Source organism: Silurus aristotelis, assembly GCF_946808225.1.
Source record: "Silurus aristotelis genome assembly, chromosome: 26".
In the NCBI taxonomy this organism is placed as follows: domain Eukaryota; kingdom Metazoa; phylum Chordata; class Actinopteri; order Siluriformes; family Siluridae; genus Silurus; species Silurus aristotelis.
The window spans coordinates 9,772,160-9,792,534 of NC_139599.1; the positions used below are offsets into that span (position 1 = coordinate 9,772,160).

A 20,375-nucleotide genomic window follows, 5' to 3' on the forward strand; every position below is an offset into this window, starting at 1 on the left:
CAGGGAAGGCTGGTTTCCATGGAAACGATCGTATCTCTGCGCGCGCGGCTTGCTTCCCGTAAAGTGATCGGGTCGGAAAGCGGCCCGTTCTTCCAGAAATGTGTCGGAAAATCCTAAAGAGGAGGAAAAAAAGATGGCGGTTCTCGAGAAACAAATGTATGAAAAAGCTTGCATTAGCCTTCCCATGTGCTGGGGTATGGATGTTGAGCTGCAGGGAACTGAAAGTCCGATCTCTATATTCCAGGTTATAATTAAATAATGAAAATATTTATTTTGTTATATATGTATTTAAAAGGCACACTAGTTTTTAACAGCAGAAATCCACACTATCTGAAGGTTTTACAAATTACTTGAATTAATTCTATATTTCTGTTAACGTCTTAAATCTGCTTTATTTTTTTTATTAGGCTTCTTATCAGGAGGTGAGTTTTGTGTTTGGCTCCGCCTCCTTACCTACCGCATAGTGTCATGTCCACATCTGCTTGAAATCCTTTCAAATTTTTGCCTTCTGCAGATGTGCAAATGTTCTCATGACCATGAACTTTGGTCTGATTTTTTTTCTCCCCAACTCAACATCAAAAAAGTCTGTTTTCCTTTTATTTGCTTTTGTTTTATTACTCTCTCCAGCCCACATGTTCGGAGCAGTCGCACTGACACATTCATTCATTTTCTGTAAAATATCTTAAATACTACATGTCTCTGGGATCTGTAAATGGATATAATCTAGTCTGAAAGAGTAAAATAGATGTACCATTACAGCAAATTAATCAACTGCAGGGTGATGTGATAAGTCAGGCCTGTTACCACGCCAGAGTAAATTAATTTCCAATAACGAAACATCCCAGAGTGTTTTATTCCTCTATTACCACAGCGATTGGCCAAAGATAATATATTTTTAATTGTTAAAGAATGACACGTCACACTTTTAGATATTTTTATTTGTAAAATAAGTTAGTTCTTGTTATCACGTATGTTATAGCAGCTTTAAACTGTTGCTCTCTGTTTTTTCTTTCTTGCTAAAATATGACAGTAAAAAAATGCAGCTTATGTTACGGAGAAACTGGAAAGACTTGTGCTGGAAAACTAACAAGCTGCTTCAACTTGCTGACTTTAGATAAATGTGAAAGAAACATCTACATACAAGTTTCACCATATCAACAATTATGCTTAACAATGAACATGTTTTTTATTAGTTCAATTTTGTCCAACATACACATGTCTTCCATTAGTGACAGAGGGGCATATCTAGAAAATAAATCAACATTTTCTTACAAATCAGATAAGCAAATTCAACAGTGCTGTTTACGCATCTCTAACATGTTGGCTTTCTGTTTACGCATCTCTAACATGTTGGCTGTATAATTCTGATAATTGAAGAAAAATGGAATAAAACGGATGATGTTCTGTATTTCAATGATTTGAAAAAGCTTCTTTAGATGTAGCCCATTTTCAGTAGGGTGCCTGTATGAGAGCTTTATGCCTGGATATTATTTTTATGTTCATACTAGAAATTTTGAACAACAACTGATAGAGCGTTAGCTATACTATATCACTCGCTGTCTCCCTCTCTGTTTTGCTTCCTCTGCTCTCTCTTCAGTTTCCTTCTTGAAGCTTTATCTGGAATCTCGACTTCCTGTGACCTGTCGAGACTCATCTGCATACCATAGGCTCTGCGTCGGTCGGTCCGCGTGCTTCTGGGGAGAATGTGTGCATGTGCGCGCGTGAGTGTGTGTGTTGGGGGGAGGGGGCGGAAATAATTAGTAGAGATATGGAGAATGGAAGAAAGGGGGAGCTGTACCTCTCCCTCTTTCTCGCACATGCACGTAGACAGCAGAGCTTCGTGCTTAAAGCCTAGCTGTATTTTTCTTTTTAGCACTCATTTTTATTATGGCTTTGTTTCAGGTAGGTTATATACAAGATCTTCATTACTTGTTTGTCTGTATACTATATCAAATACCTGCCCTTTGAAATTAAGAATCACAATAAAAATAAAAGTATATGTAAATCATGTATGTCTATTTTGATTACATTTCTGGAAAAAAATCATTTTAGTTTTTGTATTCCTGGGTTATAACACATGGTGGAGTAACTACCAATAAAAAATACTATAACTAATGAATGGATGTTTTTTCTTTACATAGCTGAAAAATCTACAGTCTTTGCCAAAAAGAGTGCAGTGAATTTGTGATGGAATTGAAGTAGGAAACAAAGCGATAATAGGTTATTTTTTTTAAAGATATCTCTGTGTTTTAAATATCTTTGTATTATCAAATATTAATATTTCTTAAAATGTAACCCTTATAAACCAGTCTTTATCCAGAAACATCACCCACCACAGAGCTGAGAGAACAAACTCTCTCAAATCCTTGTATGCTTACGTCAGTGCTCACTTTGTCCTCTCTCAAATCCTTCCGTGCTCTTGCTTCTTCTTCACTTAACGCTTTTTCTTCCCCCGTGTTCAACACCATTCGCTCAGGTTCGCCCACACGCAACAATGCATAGTCTAATTTATGCCGACCAGAGGAAAAGATAAACGTCCCCTTAAACACTATTTTGTAAGGGTAAAAACATGTCATTTGCACATTTTTATTATTATACAAAGTGGTATTACATGTATGATGACGATTAAACTGTTGCCGTACCTTATATCCACAACAGCAAAACTCTAAAACTATTTCATGGTCTTAAACTGTATAACACAACTCTAGATACTGTATAGAAATTATTAGGTTACCAGGACACTATGATAAATTAGCAGCTACATCAATATCTGCATACTATACATAACATGGCACCTTATTGACTATATGCCTACTGTCTCTACAGTCTCTCCTCATATGTCCCAAAACCATATTATACATAGAAAATGGTACAGCAACAAAGTAAAGCACCAAAGGTAACTATATCCTTTGGTGTCTGATTTTGTCGGGATTTCTTATTCAGATTTCTTGGGCTGCTACTGTACAAAAGTATGTCAAAATATTACAGCATTCTAACTAAAGTCCATGTTAATAAAGTCTGTTTTAACTACTTTTGCACAAAATCTATGACAACCTGACTTAGTGGCCTAAAGTATTGTTCTGTTGACCAAAATATTTTACAGTGGTTATCTGGGTTACTGTAGACTTTCTGTCCAGGCAAACCAGTCTGGTCATTCTCTGTTGACCTCTCTCATCAACAGACCATTTTTGTCCACATAAAGATTGTTGTGTGTTTGAAAATCCCAGGAGATCTGCAGTTATGAAAACACTCAAATCTCTTTTGTTTTGGATCATTAACAGATCCTTTCCTTCTCTACATTTTGGCCTTTCTTTTGCCTATATTATTTTGATATAGTTTAAACTTGGTCCCAAAATCTTGGTCCCAAAATCTTTTGGCTCATCATTGTGTGAATCTAGTATTCTCACTTCTGATGATTGTGATACATTTACCATGTCTGATGGTGGTGGTTGTTAAGGCAAGGTTGATATGTATATGGGTTGTACAAAAAATGCAACCGATATGGGCAAAATTGGGGTCGTAAACCAAACAAAGAATAACAGAGCTATTAATTTAATTAACAGTCAATCTGACTGCCAACAAAAAACACCTGCCAATCATGATCACTTATTAATCAGTTGAAAAATTTGTGGGTTCATTAAAAACTACATTCTTTCAGCTTCTCCCATTAGTGGTTGCCATAGCGGATCTTCAGTATTCATGAGCGCACTGGCTTGTGCAACCCTAATGGCTGGGGTTGGTTCCCTGACCAGGAATCGAACCTGGGCCGCAGCGGTGAGAGCACCACATCCTAACCACTAGACCACCAGGGATCATTAAATATCAGTAAAGAGAACCTGCAATTTTAATTGTAACATTCATATTTTAATTTAAAATAAAAATGTTTTTATATATTATACACATACGTGTACACACTCGCCATCCACTATAATAAATATACCTGCTAATTTATGTGGTTATCCGATCATAAAAATCATGCAGATACAGGTCAAGAGCTTTAGTTAAGGTGATAGCTCAGGGGGTTAAGGCATTGGACTTTGGCGCAGAAGGTCATGAGTTAAAATACCAGCACCACCAAGATGCCCATGTTGGGTGCTTGTGCAAGGTCCTTAACCCTCAATTGCTCTAGTGTAAGTCACTCTGGGTAAAGGTGTCTGCCAAATGCCGTAAATGTAGGTAATGTTCATATCAAAAATTAGAATGAAGTGTGATCTTTGTAACATGATTAGTTGTTGTTGCCAGATGGACTGGTTTGAGTATTTTAGAAACTGCTGATCTCCTGGGAGTTACACACACAACAGAATGGTTTAGAAAACAGAAATTTAACATCCTGTGTACAGAGGGTCTGCAAACTGAAACATCTTGTGGATGACAAATATGAAGAGAATGAGCAGACTTGTTTGAGTTGATGTGAAATATATAGTAACTCAAAAAGGCACTCAACTGTGGTGAGCAGAAAAGTATTTTCATTAAACCTTGAGGTAGATGGGCTGCAACAGCAGATTATTAGGTAGTTAATTAATATGTAGGTTATTCCTTGTAATTGGATGTGCGTGTATGGTAACCTAATAAACACCACTTTAGTCAGCGAATGCTTTTGGTCACATCCAGGTCAAATAAACTGCATAGCACTATTTAGATGACCTACTATTTTGACATACTTTACATATTGTAATATTGGGTTTAGGATGTAGCCACTGCCCAACTTATGTGGTTTACGGTTTAATGCTTTCCTGCTTTTTTGAATTCATTTTTTTATTTAAGTTCACAGGATGCGTTCTCAAGTATTAGCTCACATCCTTCACCCAAAGTAGTATTATAAATAAACTTTGTTTAATAGCATATTTAGATTTAAAAAAACAAAACAATTAAAAGACCTTTTATTAGCCCCCTTAGTCATTTTGTCTGACATTTATAAAATGGATGACCGTGAGTAGGCCTCTAAGAATACCACTAATTTGTGCTAATATTGCATTGAAGCTAAATTCAAATAGATATAACCCTAGCCCAGGATGTTGTGATGCACAGGCCTGTAATTATTTGTCAGTGCCACTATTCACAGACCAAAAAGAAATGCACTGAACTATAGTTGTGCTTTGTTAGCATACTTCCTGCTTAGCTGCAGGGAGTGTCCGTGCACTGAGGAAACGGGTCAGGAAACGGTGAGCGAGTTGTGTGTACAATCCTGCTTTAATGCACTCCCTCTGCTGGTGTCCACTTTGTCACCCGGGCAAAGAAATCCGAGTTGTACGACTAAGCCGAGAGAGAGAGAGAGAGAGAGAGAGAGAGAGATACAAGAACAGGAGGCACTTGGGCTTCCATCTTCATATGTATATTATAGAAGGGATAATTGTATTTTTTTTTTTTTTATGTATTTTAATCTCATATTGGAATATGCATGTTTTGCTATTGCTAGTGAAAGGGCATTAGTGCATCCAGACAAAAGAGGCATGTCCTGTTTGTGTGTTTTTAATCCGATTGGATTAATAATGAAAAAGTTGAAAAACAGAGAACAGCTGTTTCCTATGCACAATTAATTTATGATCCAATGTTGCTTATTTTGTGAAATTGTACAAATTTGCATTGATGAATAAAAAATCATATTTCCACATTTGATTTAGAGAGACTGCAATTGCCAAGTTTTCTCTAAATCTAATCACAGAATTCCTGAAGCATGTTCGGGAAAGCTGGAACACCCGGAATTCTAGAAAAGGGGCCTGAGAGAGAGAGAGAGAGAGAGAGAGAGAGAGAGGAGAGTGCTCCATAAACAAACACTGCAGCGAGCGTTAATAAAACCCACATGCTTGTACTCACGAAGAGGGGGTAGATGATGGGAGGGAGCAGGTACTTTCCAACTACTTTCCTGTAGTTCACATTTTGTAGCTCTGCAGCTACTCTGACTTCAGATTTGCCTATTTATGCAAGGAATATGTGATTGTTTAAAACCAAGAAAATACGATTCTTTACTACTTTATGATGTATGTACCCTGTCACAACAAGCTAAAGAGGATTTGATGCTCTGTTGTTTTGAACTTTGTAAAATATATGGAACATTTAACTTTGTAAGGGTACTTTTTCCAGCCAGACAAAAAAAAAAACTTTCGCAAATTCTGTTGTGATCACAACACAGATTTGTTTTTCTGCACATAGACTATGTGCGAATTCTACAATGACACATGGGTCACAGTTCACATCTTGTGAATGAGCTATCATATGATGCAAGTTTGATTTCGCATTCTCAATGACATTGTAGCTGGGAAAATATGAAAGCGCAATAAGAGTAACGTAGGGGATACAACTCAGAACTTAGAAAGTGCAAAAAAGTAGCTTAAGTACAAATTATAGGGCAATTGATTATAATAGAAGTTGCTAGGTGCAACTTGGATGTGGTAAACTAATACTGTAGTAAATGTTTACTGCTAGCAAGTTTAATAATTTTTAAGCTATTCTAAACAAGTTACCCATTATACAAGACTTGAGTGGTTTACTAAATAAATGAACAGATTTGGGTTGCATTTAAACATCCTTACCTGTAATACACTAAAGATTTTCCTTTGAGCTTTACATTCTTTTCAGATTACTATACTTGTATCACATGATCTATCTGTATTAATATGTAAATATTTTCATCTTGTGGCCACTAAATATGACTTTTATAGTTGGAAGCCCATCCTATATACATGGCCTATATTTAATTATTTGATAACGGAAATTCTATTTACTTTAGGAATTAGCTTAAGGTGATGCAAGCAAATGGTATATCCCTGTCAGAATGCCAGTGACTCCGGTATCTCTTTATACTTCATTCCAAGATTAAATGGTACTAATATCAGTCATCTTTATGCTTAGTTTGCTGTAGGCACAATGGTTGAATTCTGTAATTTCTGTTTCTCACATCTTTTATGCATTGCCTTGTGGCCACAACATAATACATAAAGGCCAGGAGAAGCTTCACTCAAGGCATTGCTATATTAATTTGTTACCACACCTTATTAAATAAAAAACACCATGTGCCCTGGATTTATAAAATTTAATTCAAGGTTGAGGTCATGACAAAAGCTAAGTGATAGTACAGCCCATTTTCAGCCCATGTTTAAAAGTGTAGATGTGGTGTGATGTATAAAACATAATTTAGTGTTAATAAGGGTTTAATATTTATTTTTCTTTTGGACTGTTTAAATGCCAGAACCCTCTTAAACCATCAGTTCTACACTGCAATTCTAATATACAACCTGCTATTCTAATATATAGCATATGAATTGTGTTTTTTAAATGAGTGAGATTTTAATAGTTTAAAAATGTATTAACCCAAAAAAACACAAAACATTTGCATCATATATATTGTATGTTTCTGTGTTTGATTAAAATTGCAGTTGGAATTAAGTTACTATTATGCATATTTTTGTTATTGAGCTGTAATTTATACCAGTCGAATGACAATGGTTGGTAGTAACTTGAGAGTTACTAATGAAGTAATAGACCTGCTGTTCCTTGGACTACATTTTCAGAAAGATGACATAGGGTACATTAGTTGTCAGTAATTAAGCATCAATATCCTGGTCTAATGAATTTTTTTTCATCATAAAAAAAGCACTATACACTTTGTGGAGGACACACTTCAGGCAGTAGGCATGATTAAACATTGGACTACACCGATTGTACCTCATTGGCCCTGCAATTCATTTAAACACGTATCATATTAATCGTTGATCCCAGCAGAGCTTGAGTGCTTTTGCAAGCACACAGACACACCTTGATGCACATCCTTGTTTTTGAGTTGTGTGTTATGACACAAATAGATCAGACCACACAAAGGGCAGACAGAAAACGCACTGCACCCAGGACACACTCATTTAATTGAAGGCTTCATTTATGGCTGTGTTTCATTAATAGCTCTTTTTAAACAAATAGAATAAACCCCTCTGTGCCGGTCAAAAGAGGCGCCAAGAGCCTTTTCATTTAAACATTTTTCTCATTTTCTCTCTGGATAATGTGCAGAATTAATGCTAATTCTTCGGCGTGGGAGTATATGAATTTTCAGCCAAAAAAGGGTCATTGAGAAATATCAGCAGCTCAAAATAGCTTAAACTGTAGTAATCGCTAGGATTAACTTTGTCATTAAGTACCAGTATGAGACATATAACCCACTGTAACCTCTTTTACCTAACAGCATAGGTCAGTGAATCCAGCATGGGTTGAGTATCATGGAAATCTCTTAGGGTTTTTTTTGTCTTGAGTTTCTACTGTACTTGTATTAAAATGGAAACGTTTATTTGTGTAGAACTTTAATGTTGAATTTTGGCAGTGGCTTCTTCAAGGTTTGGTTGCATTGCCTTCATCCCAATTTGTGCTAGTGAACTGTCCATTAAATGTTTGTAGTCACAATTGCTTGCTAGTGTCACACTTAAAATAAAACCAGACAGTGAGCTGAATAAAATAGCGAACTGACTAATACAGCTGAGCAAGTTAATACCTGTCAGGGTGTCTACCTAGTCAGGAGATAGTGGAGATAACCTGAAGTGTCCACAGTAACAGTTGACTAGGAATATGTTAAACATCAACAGCCTTTTTGTGCCTGTAATAAAAGTGTCCCTGTAATAAAAAAAGGCTTTTGTTATAATTGTTTAGTATGGTACAAATGGTAAAAGCAGATCTTTTTGGGGTTTTATTTTATTTGTATACGAAGCCCATATATGAATTGTATTTGTGCAGATCTTCATGAGTGAACAAAAAAATGCACTCTAGAACCTTAACTGTTCTGCCCCAGGAAGCATGGCTTGTTCTACAGTAGTAGCTTGTCTGCTGTAAAGGTTTGCCAGTAAACAAGGCTGTATGTCTTCCTGCACACCTTTCCTGTTTTAATTATCTTAATAATAAGATAATATAATTGATAATTATATGATAGTTTGACAATTATTATAGCATGACAATGTTTTACACAACAACAGTAATAATAATAATAAAAAAAATAATAATACATTCTTGCCTGATTGTTGTACAAATATTTAAATTGTTTTGTTTTTTATGTGCTCCCTGTTAATTACAATAGGATTAAAACCATTTAGAATTTTAAATGATCAGGTTGTGCAGTGTATTAATAATGTTAATCTGAAATTCTCTTTATATAGTTAAACATTCATACAAATGATTCCAGACAGAAAAAAGACAATAATATGTGAACCCAAATAAATGACCAGTAATGTGCTGAGCGTGACAAACTATATTCTATAGTATATTCAAATATATTCTAGATTTTCTTAGTGCTGATTTGTGAATGTATTCATCTCCAATATGTGCAGGGTCACAGTGGACCTGAGGCTCCAAATCACTGTGAATGGGAAACAAGTTCATTGCTGAGTATTTGACTGAAAATAGTTTTGTATTGTACTTGCAACTGCATGCAAGCTACCTAATATGAAAAGTGCAAAAAAAAAACTGATGCTACTAATTTGAGTTTCCCAAAAGCATTGCAGCACAAATATAATTGTTAGATGGATGAGTGAGCATCACATTGAAATGTTCCACATTGAGTCTTTCTAAATCTTTGTGATACATTTGGGAAACACAACCCTGATTATTACGTATTGGCAAAAACCTATTTTTTCAAAAGATTTTTTTGTTGTTTTCTGGGTGTATTGTGTATGTGTGGAGGTGAGTGTGTGTATGTGCTGGGTCATGTATGTATGCTTATGTGTGTGTGTATGCTTTGTACTGTGTTTATGGGAGTGTGTATATGTATCCATATGCATATTCAATCATGTGTTTTGTGTGTGCGTGCATATTTGCGTCTGTTTTTGGGCATAAATGTGTGTTTGTGTGTGTTTGTGTTTGTGTGTGTTGCCGTTCTCTTTCGAGGGCGTGGGCCCGCTGTTTGAACTGGGTGGTTAAGCTGTTAGCCTCAGATGAATGCAGGGGGAGCTCAGTCTCCTCTTTGAAGTGTGACACGAGGAGGGGGATGTTACCACTCCCACCAGGAGGGGCTTGCAGAGAGGGAGAAACTTTCGCCCTGTTTTTGTGAGGAACACTAGAGGTCCAGCTTGAGTCTCAGATGCTCCGTTTTAATTCTTACACTAATTATTCACCAGTCTATCAGTGATGCCATGGCTTCTGCCTGTTCTGCTTTACGCTGTGATGCAGTGTGAACACTGGAAAGAGTAACTGCACACAAAGCTAAATGATGCACAATGCTACTTTACACCATTAGACTTTTTTTCAAGTATGAATAAAATCATGTCTGTACAGATTCTCGTGTTTATGCTTACCTTTGTCTGTCAAGGCTGAATTGGGGAACTCCCTTTTCACTCAGACCTTCCAATGTGTGTGTCTGTGTCTCTCTCCACACACACACATGCGCACACACACTTACATACAGTGAGGCATGCTAGGTCGTGTCTGGGACCCACCTCAAAGGGAAATGGAGGCCCAGGTGTGCAGCAGAGGTTGGGTCTGGGACGGGTATGGACAGGCTTCGTCCCAATCCACTGACATGCAGAGACACTGTCTTGTTCTTCCTCAACAGACTGAGCGGAAGGCTTGGTTAAAAGATATGTCTTTTCATGTGAATTACTGTCTGCTCTTTTTTCATCTCAGCATTCCCATGTGCACCTTTCTTTTTTTTTTTCTTTTTTTTTTTTTCTTCTTTCTTTCTTTCTTTCTTTCTTTCTTTCTTTCTTTCTTTCTTTCTTTCTTTCTTTCTTTCTTTCTTTCTTTCTTTCAATTTGTATTTGTATTTGTATATGGAAAATATATATATTTGGATGAATTCCTTAAAAGCATTGGAAAAACTGAATTAAACTACAATAAAACAGACATGAAGCTTTGGTTGGTATCTGTTTCAAATGGTGCTATACATTATGTAATGACTTCACTATGTAAAACAAACACAAAGACACACAAATTTCAAGCAGATTCAAAACCCTTTTAATGTGTCTTAGTAAGGTCTCAGACACCGAGCCACCAAACCAGATTCACTGTATCTTGTCAGAGCCTATGGGCATATGTAACTATGCTGTTGGGTGAAACCAGACATGTTTCATTCATAAATGTGGTATTTTTAAAGAGTCACTAAGGTGAATAATTCACTATTAGTGACTGTGATGATAACGATTCATTAGTTAAAGACTTCAAAATGGCAACCACATATGTGAAACATGCTAATTTTAAATTTTTATATGTTTGTGGTTAAAAAAATATTGTTCTATAGTATAATTTGTATTGTTATAATCAAGTATATGCTAAACCTCAGTAATTGCATTCGAACAAGATCATGATTTGCTCAGCTGTCCTTCATTGGTCCAGTGTTTAAATCTCATAGACTTTTAGTAAATGAGTTCAGTGAGATTGTACATCACCTGCATGCTCATCGAACCATTTAATGAGACCTTGTGCTCTGAGGAGGGGGCAAGATCCTTCTGGATGAGAACACTCATATCAGGAAAGAAATGTTTCATCACTGGATAAAGATTGATCAGAGACAATGCAAAATTGTGCAAGTATGCAGGTGTTCAAGAACTTAGGATATGACATGCAACAATGCTATGGAAATCCCACAATGAATTGGAGTGGTTAAAGTATAAATACTGTTGCCTACAAGAATCAGAGAGAGAGAGAGAGAGAGAGAGAAAGAGATTTTTGGACACATGGTTTTACTTTGCAAAATCAGGAATTTTGTGTGTTCTTTGTAGTCTAGTCGTTTTGTGTTTTGGTTATAAAAACCTTTGTCCTGTATCATTTCAAGGAAATGCTTTCTGTACAAAATCACACAAATGTGAAAGGTTTAAACAGACCATAAGCATAAGTCATTAAGTACCTGTGCAGAGAAAGAGGGTAGCTGTTTTTTTTTCTCTATATTGTTGTATATGGTTCAAACTCTTACCTTTTTTGAGGCGTTATCAGTGGTTTGTATCTTGGGGTAAAGCATTAGATCTTTTGTGGACTTTGACAATAATAGGCCTACCTCTTTCTGAGTGTTCCTGACTTGAGCAGATGTTATGAACGGTTTTTCCTTCAACAGGGAAAGAATTCTGCAACCATTTGGTATTGTGTTTGGTAGGCAAAAAAATGGTCAATGTTCATTTACTTATGGACCTGTATGTATAGGATAGACCCTGCTACATTGATTTGATAGTTTATTAACTAGTTTTTTAATTGCATTTACCAATAGATAAAATATTTTTCATTTCACTGACTCATGATTTATAGTGTGTGTGTGTGTGTATATATATATATATATATATATATATATATATATATATATATATATATATATATATATATATATATATATATATACAGTTCAGACGAAAAGTTTGGACACACCTTCTCATTCAAAGAGTTTTCTTTATTTTCACGACTATGAAAATTTTAGATTCACACTGAAGGCATCAAAACTATGAATTAACACATGTGGAATTATATATGGAAATACAAAAAACTGTGAAACAACTGAAAAATGTCATATTCTAGGTTCTTCAAAGTAGCCATCTTTTGCTTTGATTACTGCTTTGCACACTCTTGGCATTCTCTTGATGAGCTTCAAGAGGTAGTCACCTGAAATGGTCTTCCAACAGTCTTGAAGGAGTTCCCCCGAGAGACGCTTGGCATTTGTTAGCCCTTTTGCCTTCACTCTGCGGTCCAGCTCACCCCTAAACCATCTCGATTGGGTTCAGGTCCGGTGACTGTGGAGGCCAGGTCATCTGGCGCAGCACCCCATCACTCTCCTTTTTGATGCCTTCAGTGTGACTCTACAATTTTCATAGTCATGAAAATAAAGAAAACTCTTTGAATGAGAAGGTGTTTCCAAACTTTTAGTCTGTACTGTGTATATATATATATATATATATATATATATATATATATATATATATATATATATATATATATATATATATATATATATATATATACAGTGAGGAAAATAAGTATTTGAACACCCAGCTATTTTGCAATTTCTCCCACTTAGAAATCATGGAGGGGTCTGAAATTGTCATTGTAGGTGCATGTCCACTGTGAGAGACATAATCTAAAAAAAAAAATCCAGAAATCACAATATATGATTTTTAAACTATTTATTTGTATGATACAGCTGCAAATAAGTATTTGAACACCTGTCTATCAGCTAGAATTCTGACCCTCAAAGACCTGATAGTCTGCCTTTAAAATGTCCACCTCCACTACATTTATTATCCTAAATTAGATGCACCTGTTTGAGGTCGTTAGCTGCATAAAGACACCTGTCCACCCCATACAATCAGTAAGAACCCAACTACTAACATGGCCAAGACCAAAGAGCTGTCCAAAGACACTAGAGACAAAATTGTACACCTCCACAAGGCTGGAAAGGGCTACGGGGAAATTGCCAAGCAGCTTGGTGAAAAAAGGTCCACTGTTGGAGCAATCATTAGAAAATGGAAGAAGCTAAACATGACTGTCAATCTCCCTCGGACTGGGGCTCCATGCAAGATCTCACCTCGTGGGGTCTCAAAGATCCTAAGGAAGGTGAGAAATCAGCCCAGAACTACACGGGAGGAGCTGGTCAATGACCTGAAAAGAGCTGGGACCACCGTTTCCAAGGTTACTGTTGGTAATACACTCAGACGTCATGGTTTGAAATCATGCATGGCACGGAAGGTTCCCCTGCTTAAACCAGCACATGTCCAGGCACGTCTTAAGTTTACCAATGACCATTTGGATGATCCAGAGGAGTCATGGGAGAAAGTCATGTGGTCAGATGAAACCAAAATAGAACTTTTGGGTCATAATTCCACTCAACGTGTTTGGAGGAAGAAGAATGATGAGTACCATCCCAAGAACACCATCCCTACTGTGAAGCATGGGGGTGGTAGCATTATGCTTTGGGGGTGTTTTTCTGCACATGGGACAGGGCGACTGCACTGTATTAAGGAGATGATGACCGCGGCCATGTATTGCGAGATTTTGGGTAACAACCTCCTTCCCTCAGTTAGAGCATTGAAGATGGGTCAAGGCTGGGTCTTCCAACATGACAATGACCTGAAGCACACAGCCAGGATAACCAAGGAGTGGCTCTGTAAGAAGCATATCAAGGTTCTGGCATGGCCTAGCCAGTCTCCAGACCTAAACCCAAAAGAGAATCTTTAGAGGGAGCTCAAACTCCGTGTTTCTCAGCGACAGGCCAGAAACCTGACTGATCTAGAGAAGATCTGTGTGGAGGAGTGGGCCAAAATCCCTCCTGCAGTGTGTGCAAACCTGGTGAAAAACTACAGGAAATGTTTGACCTCTGTAATTTCAAACAAAGGCTACTGTATCAAATATTAACATTGACTTTCTCAGGTGTTCAAATACTTATTTGCAGCTGTATCATACAAATAAATAGTTAAAAAATCATATATTGTTATTTCTGGATTTTTTTTTTTTAGATTATGTCTCTCACAGTGGACATGCACCTACGATGACAATTTCAGACCCCTCCATGATTTCTAAGTGGGAGAACTTGCAAAATAGCAGGGTGTTCAAATACTTATTTTCCTCACTGTATATATATATATATATATATATATATATATATATATATATATATATATATATATATATATATATATATATATATAAAGCAATTTATATTAACCCATTTAATTTTAGGCTAGATTAATCAAGTGTAAACAGGCATTTATATAAGTAGCAAAAATGACTGTAAACAGATTAAACCTATGTGAATACCACAATTCCACCTGTTTACCACAAAAAGGTTACAGGTGGTGTACAAATGTTTACAAATAAACAAATACATTTTATTGCAATAAAATTATGTGCAATAAAATTGTGAGTTGCATTAGTTACAGAACATATAACTGTGTATTTTTGCTATCATTTACATTACACAAAATAGAATATTATGAAAGCTGGCATTTTAGGTTTTAAGAAATTTGCAAGGAAAAGCTCCCTCAGTATTGTATGTGCGCATGTGTGTGTGGGCAAGTCTCATTTATCTATTTTACAGCTCTGAAATGAGGGTGAATGCAGAAGCAAACCTGATTTAATGCCTGTGTGATTGTGGAATTGATAAAATATGGTTTCCTTCTCAACCACACCTAAAACTACACAAATATGCACATATTCACATAAAAGCACATGTACGAATACTGTCATACTTATACCACAGACAGGCATGAATTGAAGGACTGAGAAGTAAACATTGACTGAAGTTTTATCAGAAACTGTAACACCCCCCCTAAATTTTTTTATAATTATATCACCAGCGCCGCTCATTGATTTTCGCCACCATTTCCCCTTGAGAGAATCTCAATTGCCATCTTAAGCCAGCTCCATTACTTTATAGGCTAAAGTAAAGTTGATTAAGTGAGGCCCATGAATCCCTGCAGCTTGGGTTTAACTATTAGAGTGGAACTTGACAAAAGGCATTGTCAAGGAACTGACAGTTGAAAATTGGGGAAAAATCAAGCAACTTTTTACCAATCTTCCAACATTCTGGTTCCATCGAACCTGTGCTCACTGTAGCCTCAGATTGCTCTTCTTGGCTGACAGCAGTAGAACCCAATGAGGACCTTAAGGTTCTGTGTGTTGTGAGTTCTGAGATGCTTTTCTACTCACCGTAGTTGTCAAAAGTAATAATTTCAGTTTTTGTAGCCTTCCTGTCAGTTCAAATAAGCCTTGCCATTCTCCTTTGACCTTTCTCGTCAAAAAGGCATTTTTACCCTTTAAATTGTCGCTCACTGGATGTTTTTCACAGTATTCTCTGTGTAAACTGTTGAGAATGTTGTGTGTGAAAATCCCAAAAGATCAGCTGTATTGGAAATTCTTAAATTCTCGATTGCTCCGCTGCAACTTGATTAGATATGAAAGAGTGAGCAGGTATACAGATGCTCATAATAAAGTGGCTGGTGCATGTATGAATTGAGTTTTCTTTGTATTTTTTGTTTAAAAAAACATACTGAACAAAATCATTGTAATATTATATCTTTGCTTTACAAATATTGAGCACACTGATATTTGTGTTAAAAATGAGTAGCACAAAATGTGTTAACTCTACACACACAGCAAGTGTTGCTTTTAACAAATCTGTTTTGAGAGTCTATCAACACAGAAAAGAAGTGAAAAAAAGTCTTTAGTGAGTCTCAACATTTTTTAAGATTTAAGTTGAAGTTCCCTCAACTTCAAAGTTTTTTCCCATAAACAATTGATAACAGTGGTGGATATAGAGCCTACTGGATGGGATGCCAGTTCATTGCAGGGTATAATGCACACACACACACACACACACACACACACACACACACACACACACACACACACACACACACACACACACACACACAAAGCTATTTTGCATTAACTACTGTCTACCAAGTGATATTTTTTAGAATGTGCAATGAAACCAGCGAACCTGGATATCACCGGGACCTTCAAAACAAGCTATTCTGTGAATACTATATGGGTACTAGTACATAGCACACATTTTTTTTCTTCCATGACCTTTGCTGTCATATGTCAGAGATCTTATCATATCTGTTTACTTGGCCAGAAAACATTGTTAAGCCACTATAAGATCCAGAAGTAAAAAGTTGTTAGGCAGCCTAAATTCTTAATTTATTTTTTTAAAGAAATTAAAATGTAAAATAAAATACATGTTAGAGAGACCTTTTTTAATGTAGTTAAAATAATACAGCAGTTAAAAAAGCAATTAGGAAGTTATTAAGAGCATTTAACTAGAAAACAGTGATGCTGTGTGGGATCTGCAGTGAAAAACAGAGATAAGTAAGATCCAGTGGGCAGTGTTTGATGCAAGATTTGGAAGAAACCTGGCAGCCGATTTTTATGTTAAACTGTAGAGAATCCTTTCAGGTTCATACAGTAGAAACTGTAGACACATCAACTCATCATCTGAGTTTGTTTTTGCTGATGATTTTTATTCAATCTCATTATTTTTGTCAACATAACCCTAAATCTTCTTTAGATCTGTTAAACATTTACAAAATACTGTATGCAATAGAGATCTGAGCAGGCAAAACTGGTGGTAGAGAGCAACAGAACCTAAACCACCTACAGTAACGGTATAAATTAACCACAGCATCTGAGCAAGCTCACACAACCAGTACTGTCCCCACAGCAGCACATCAGGATTGGTGGTGAGGAAATTCTCCCTGATTTAAATCTGAAACATTGTAGTTGTGAAATAGGCTATGTTTCCAATATTGCAAAAGAATATCTTAATAAATTGAATGTGTTTTGCCTTGAAATGTAGCTCCAGGATAGCCACCACTTGGAGGCTGCTCCTACTTGGGCTTGGATTTTTTTTTTACCAAACTGTAATATGTTGTTTTCTATTCTCTTATTTGTTGCTGTTATTTTCTTGGCATTTAGCTGAAGGGACGACAGTCCAGCAATGCGCAAATCAGCCTAGAACCACAGCGAGCGAGGGTCACAAATAGGATGGGAGCCACAAAACCGAAAAGAATGCTGCTGCAGAGTTGCACGTTTAGCATTTTGCTTATGTTTGTTTGTTCTCTCTCTCTCTCTCTCTCTCTCTCTCTCTGTTCTGTTCACTAGGTTGCTGCAGGTGTTTACATAAACCAGTTTGGAGGCTTAGTTCTCACCTCAGCACAGATGCTGTGGAGCTGTAGAAAACGTGTTAAATATAAAATTTTGCCTTTTTTCTCTCACTGTCTACTTGTGATGAATTAGAGTTGTAAATTGGTATTGTTTTTTCCTTCTCTTTGATATGGTTGTATAACCAGGAAATGATTTTGCATTGATATTCCCAGCAAGAAAATAGTAACAAAATGGTAGAGGAAGTAATTTTTGGCAAAAGCATCCAGTAAGTCTTACGCAACAGTTTGCAGGTCTATATTTAGACCAGTGCTTTGGGTTATCCTCCAAATAGTCTATGGATTAACTGTTTTTGGCCAGTTGTCTGGACTTTTTTGTCCCAATCTTCTAATAGTCTGCCACTTCCTGTTTTATCCAATAAAGCCTGCTTATTTAGCCTAAAATGGTGGTGCTAAGTTAAACTATAGCCAATGAATGCTTTAAATTAAGAATTAAATGTAGAAATAAGCTGTAACTGACTTTATGTGCTTTTGTTACAAATATTATATTTTCCTACACTGAAAATGATGTAAACACAAAGATACCTGCAGTGTTAATAATTTGCCAGGAACAATAATTACTTTGCATCTGTTGTCTTTTGTTAGTTTTTACCTTGCTAGCTAATTGTTTTTCAAATGTCATTGGGTCCTGGCTAGAGGTGAGAACATGAGTTTCTTTTTGATCTCAAAATCTCAAATGTACGTATGTAGTTGAGTTAAGATTTTTTGCTCAGCCTTGGTTCGACAGAATCAGGTCTAGGGTTATGCACTCTTGTAGACTATTAGGAATTCGATAGTCACTACCTGCTTGCATGTATGTCAGTGTGCTTTCTGGAAATGCGCAGATGGACACTGAATGTTATGCAACACACAATCTCACAAAGGGGTGAAAGGAGGAGTGGATGATGAAATAGGATGGAAGTTCTCTTTTGTTTGTAGACCTGATGCACCTGTATGGGAGCATTCCTAGTGTTAGTGGAAGAATAAAGAATTTGGGTTTTAATAAAAGCCATAGTTTTAAACATAATACAGATTTCCTGACTTGTTTTTACAATTGCACATCATTACAATAAGCTGCTCTCTACATGTAATTATCATGTAATATATATGTAAACAACTCTGACCATGTGTGACCTTGTGAATAGCAGACATGCTTTAAACACAGTTGTGCACTGATATTGATTATACCACTGACTGGATTAAAAACACAATATTAAGTCTTAACATAATGCTAACCTCGCACTTAAACCCTAAATTAGGGTTAATTATCATGCACACAATTCTTAAATCACATTCTATGACCAGTACAAAAACAACTGCAAATTAGTTGTCGGAGTGTTCTAAAACATGTTTTAAAACCATAATTGAGGTTAATATGGTAGGAAATGTTTAATAATTGTGGAAATAAAGATGATAAAAACAATTGTAACATATAAGATTATTCAGCCATTCATGTCATTCTTTCACAACATGAATTATAATTAGTTACATTTGTAGCATGAAAGTTCTCCAATAATAACTATGGCCATGGTCAAGACAGAACTAAAAGATCAGGTCAAATATTCACCAGATATCAACACTTACAATTCCAAAAATATGTTCAGGAAGTTAGGAGACAAATATTTTTAGCCTTCATATACTTCAGAAAACCAATGTGCAATCCAAACAGTTCATGGCTCTTATATTCTGACTGCGAAACTAACATCTCTTAGAAATGAAAATCACTACATTTTGTCTTGTGTTATTAGCTTAGTTTAATTTATACAAACTAAGACTACCAACTGGGAAACTAGGATGTACCTAATAGATCAATAACTGGATTGTTAAAAGATACTGTAGATCTAAATGAAATAAAATTACATATCACCCTGTACACAATCACAATAAAAAGCATTTGAAAATATTAATGTTTTTCCACTACACTTGAGGAGGAGTGGAAGTACATGATAAATATCTCAAACAACCCTACAAACACATTAATCTTACTTGTGCCATGTTTCTCTTTTGCCTTGTGCTTGTTTCATACATCTCGCTTGTCTGGTTCTCCGCATCCCTTTGCAGTGTTCGTCTGCTTCAAAGAGAAACTGTTCACACTGTGGGCCATGCAATTAGGTAGCCTTCTTCTCTTCTACTTTCTCTCTCCCTCTTCCTATTCTACCCTCTCTCTGTCTTCATTTTCGTAACGATCTCTCTTTTTTGCTGTCATTGCTGTACCCGCTGCCCTTTTCCAGCCATATTTTTTTGGATCGGTTTACAATAAAGGCAAACGGCGAAGAAGTAAGCAGATTAGATGCTCCCTTTGCAAGACAGCTGAGGGGGAGGATGTGTGTTAGAGAGAAGAGAGTCTGGAAATAGCAGCTATATTTGGTTGCGCACCACATCACAATGAGGATAGTAAAAGAGCAGGATTGAGAGAGAAGTGTGATTGCATTTACAAAGCATGGAAACTGGGTACCAGTGTTTAGCAGCCAATGTTGTAAACCTCCAGTGGTACTTTATTCTAAACCTGTCCTTCTCTGTCATGTGAAGTCTTGCTCACGTCATGCATGATGTAATTGTCCATAAAAATCTAAATAAGAAAATGTATTGTTATGAGCAAAGGGTAATGAAGTCACTTATTACCCATTTGGAAACTCAAGTAAGATAACTACAATATGAAATCAAAATAGTACAGCTCTACAAAAACAAACCCTGGGATAATGTATTGGGTGAAAATATTTTAGCGATTGTACCTTCTTACTATGTATTACTTTTCTTGGGTCTTCTGAAAAATGGATACTTGTAATGTTTCAC

General features: G+C 36.3%; 1 protein-coding gene and 1 long non-coding RNA gene across 2 annotated transcripts in view; one reads left to right on the plus strand and one right to left on the minus strand.

The window, feature by feature from the left end:
• LOC310720668 (uncharacterized protein) overlaps positions 1-20,375 on the plus strand; it is a gene marked incomplete at its 5' end in the record, with an annotated part of 579,035 nt that overhangs the window by 216,324 nt on the left and 342,336 nt on the right. The gene's annotated exons all lie outside the window — the stretch shown is intronic.
• Positions 1,332-12,201, minus strand: LOC310720940. The gene is made up of 2 exons (XR_014531882.1): positions 3,184-12,201; positions 1,332-3,110 (listed from the first exon to the last, which is right to left on the minus strand). It is a non-coding gene; the product is annotated as an uncharacterized lncRNA (long non-coding RNA).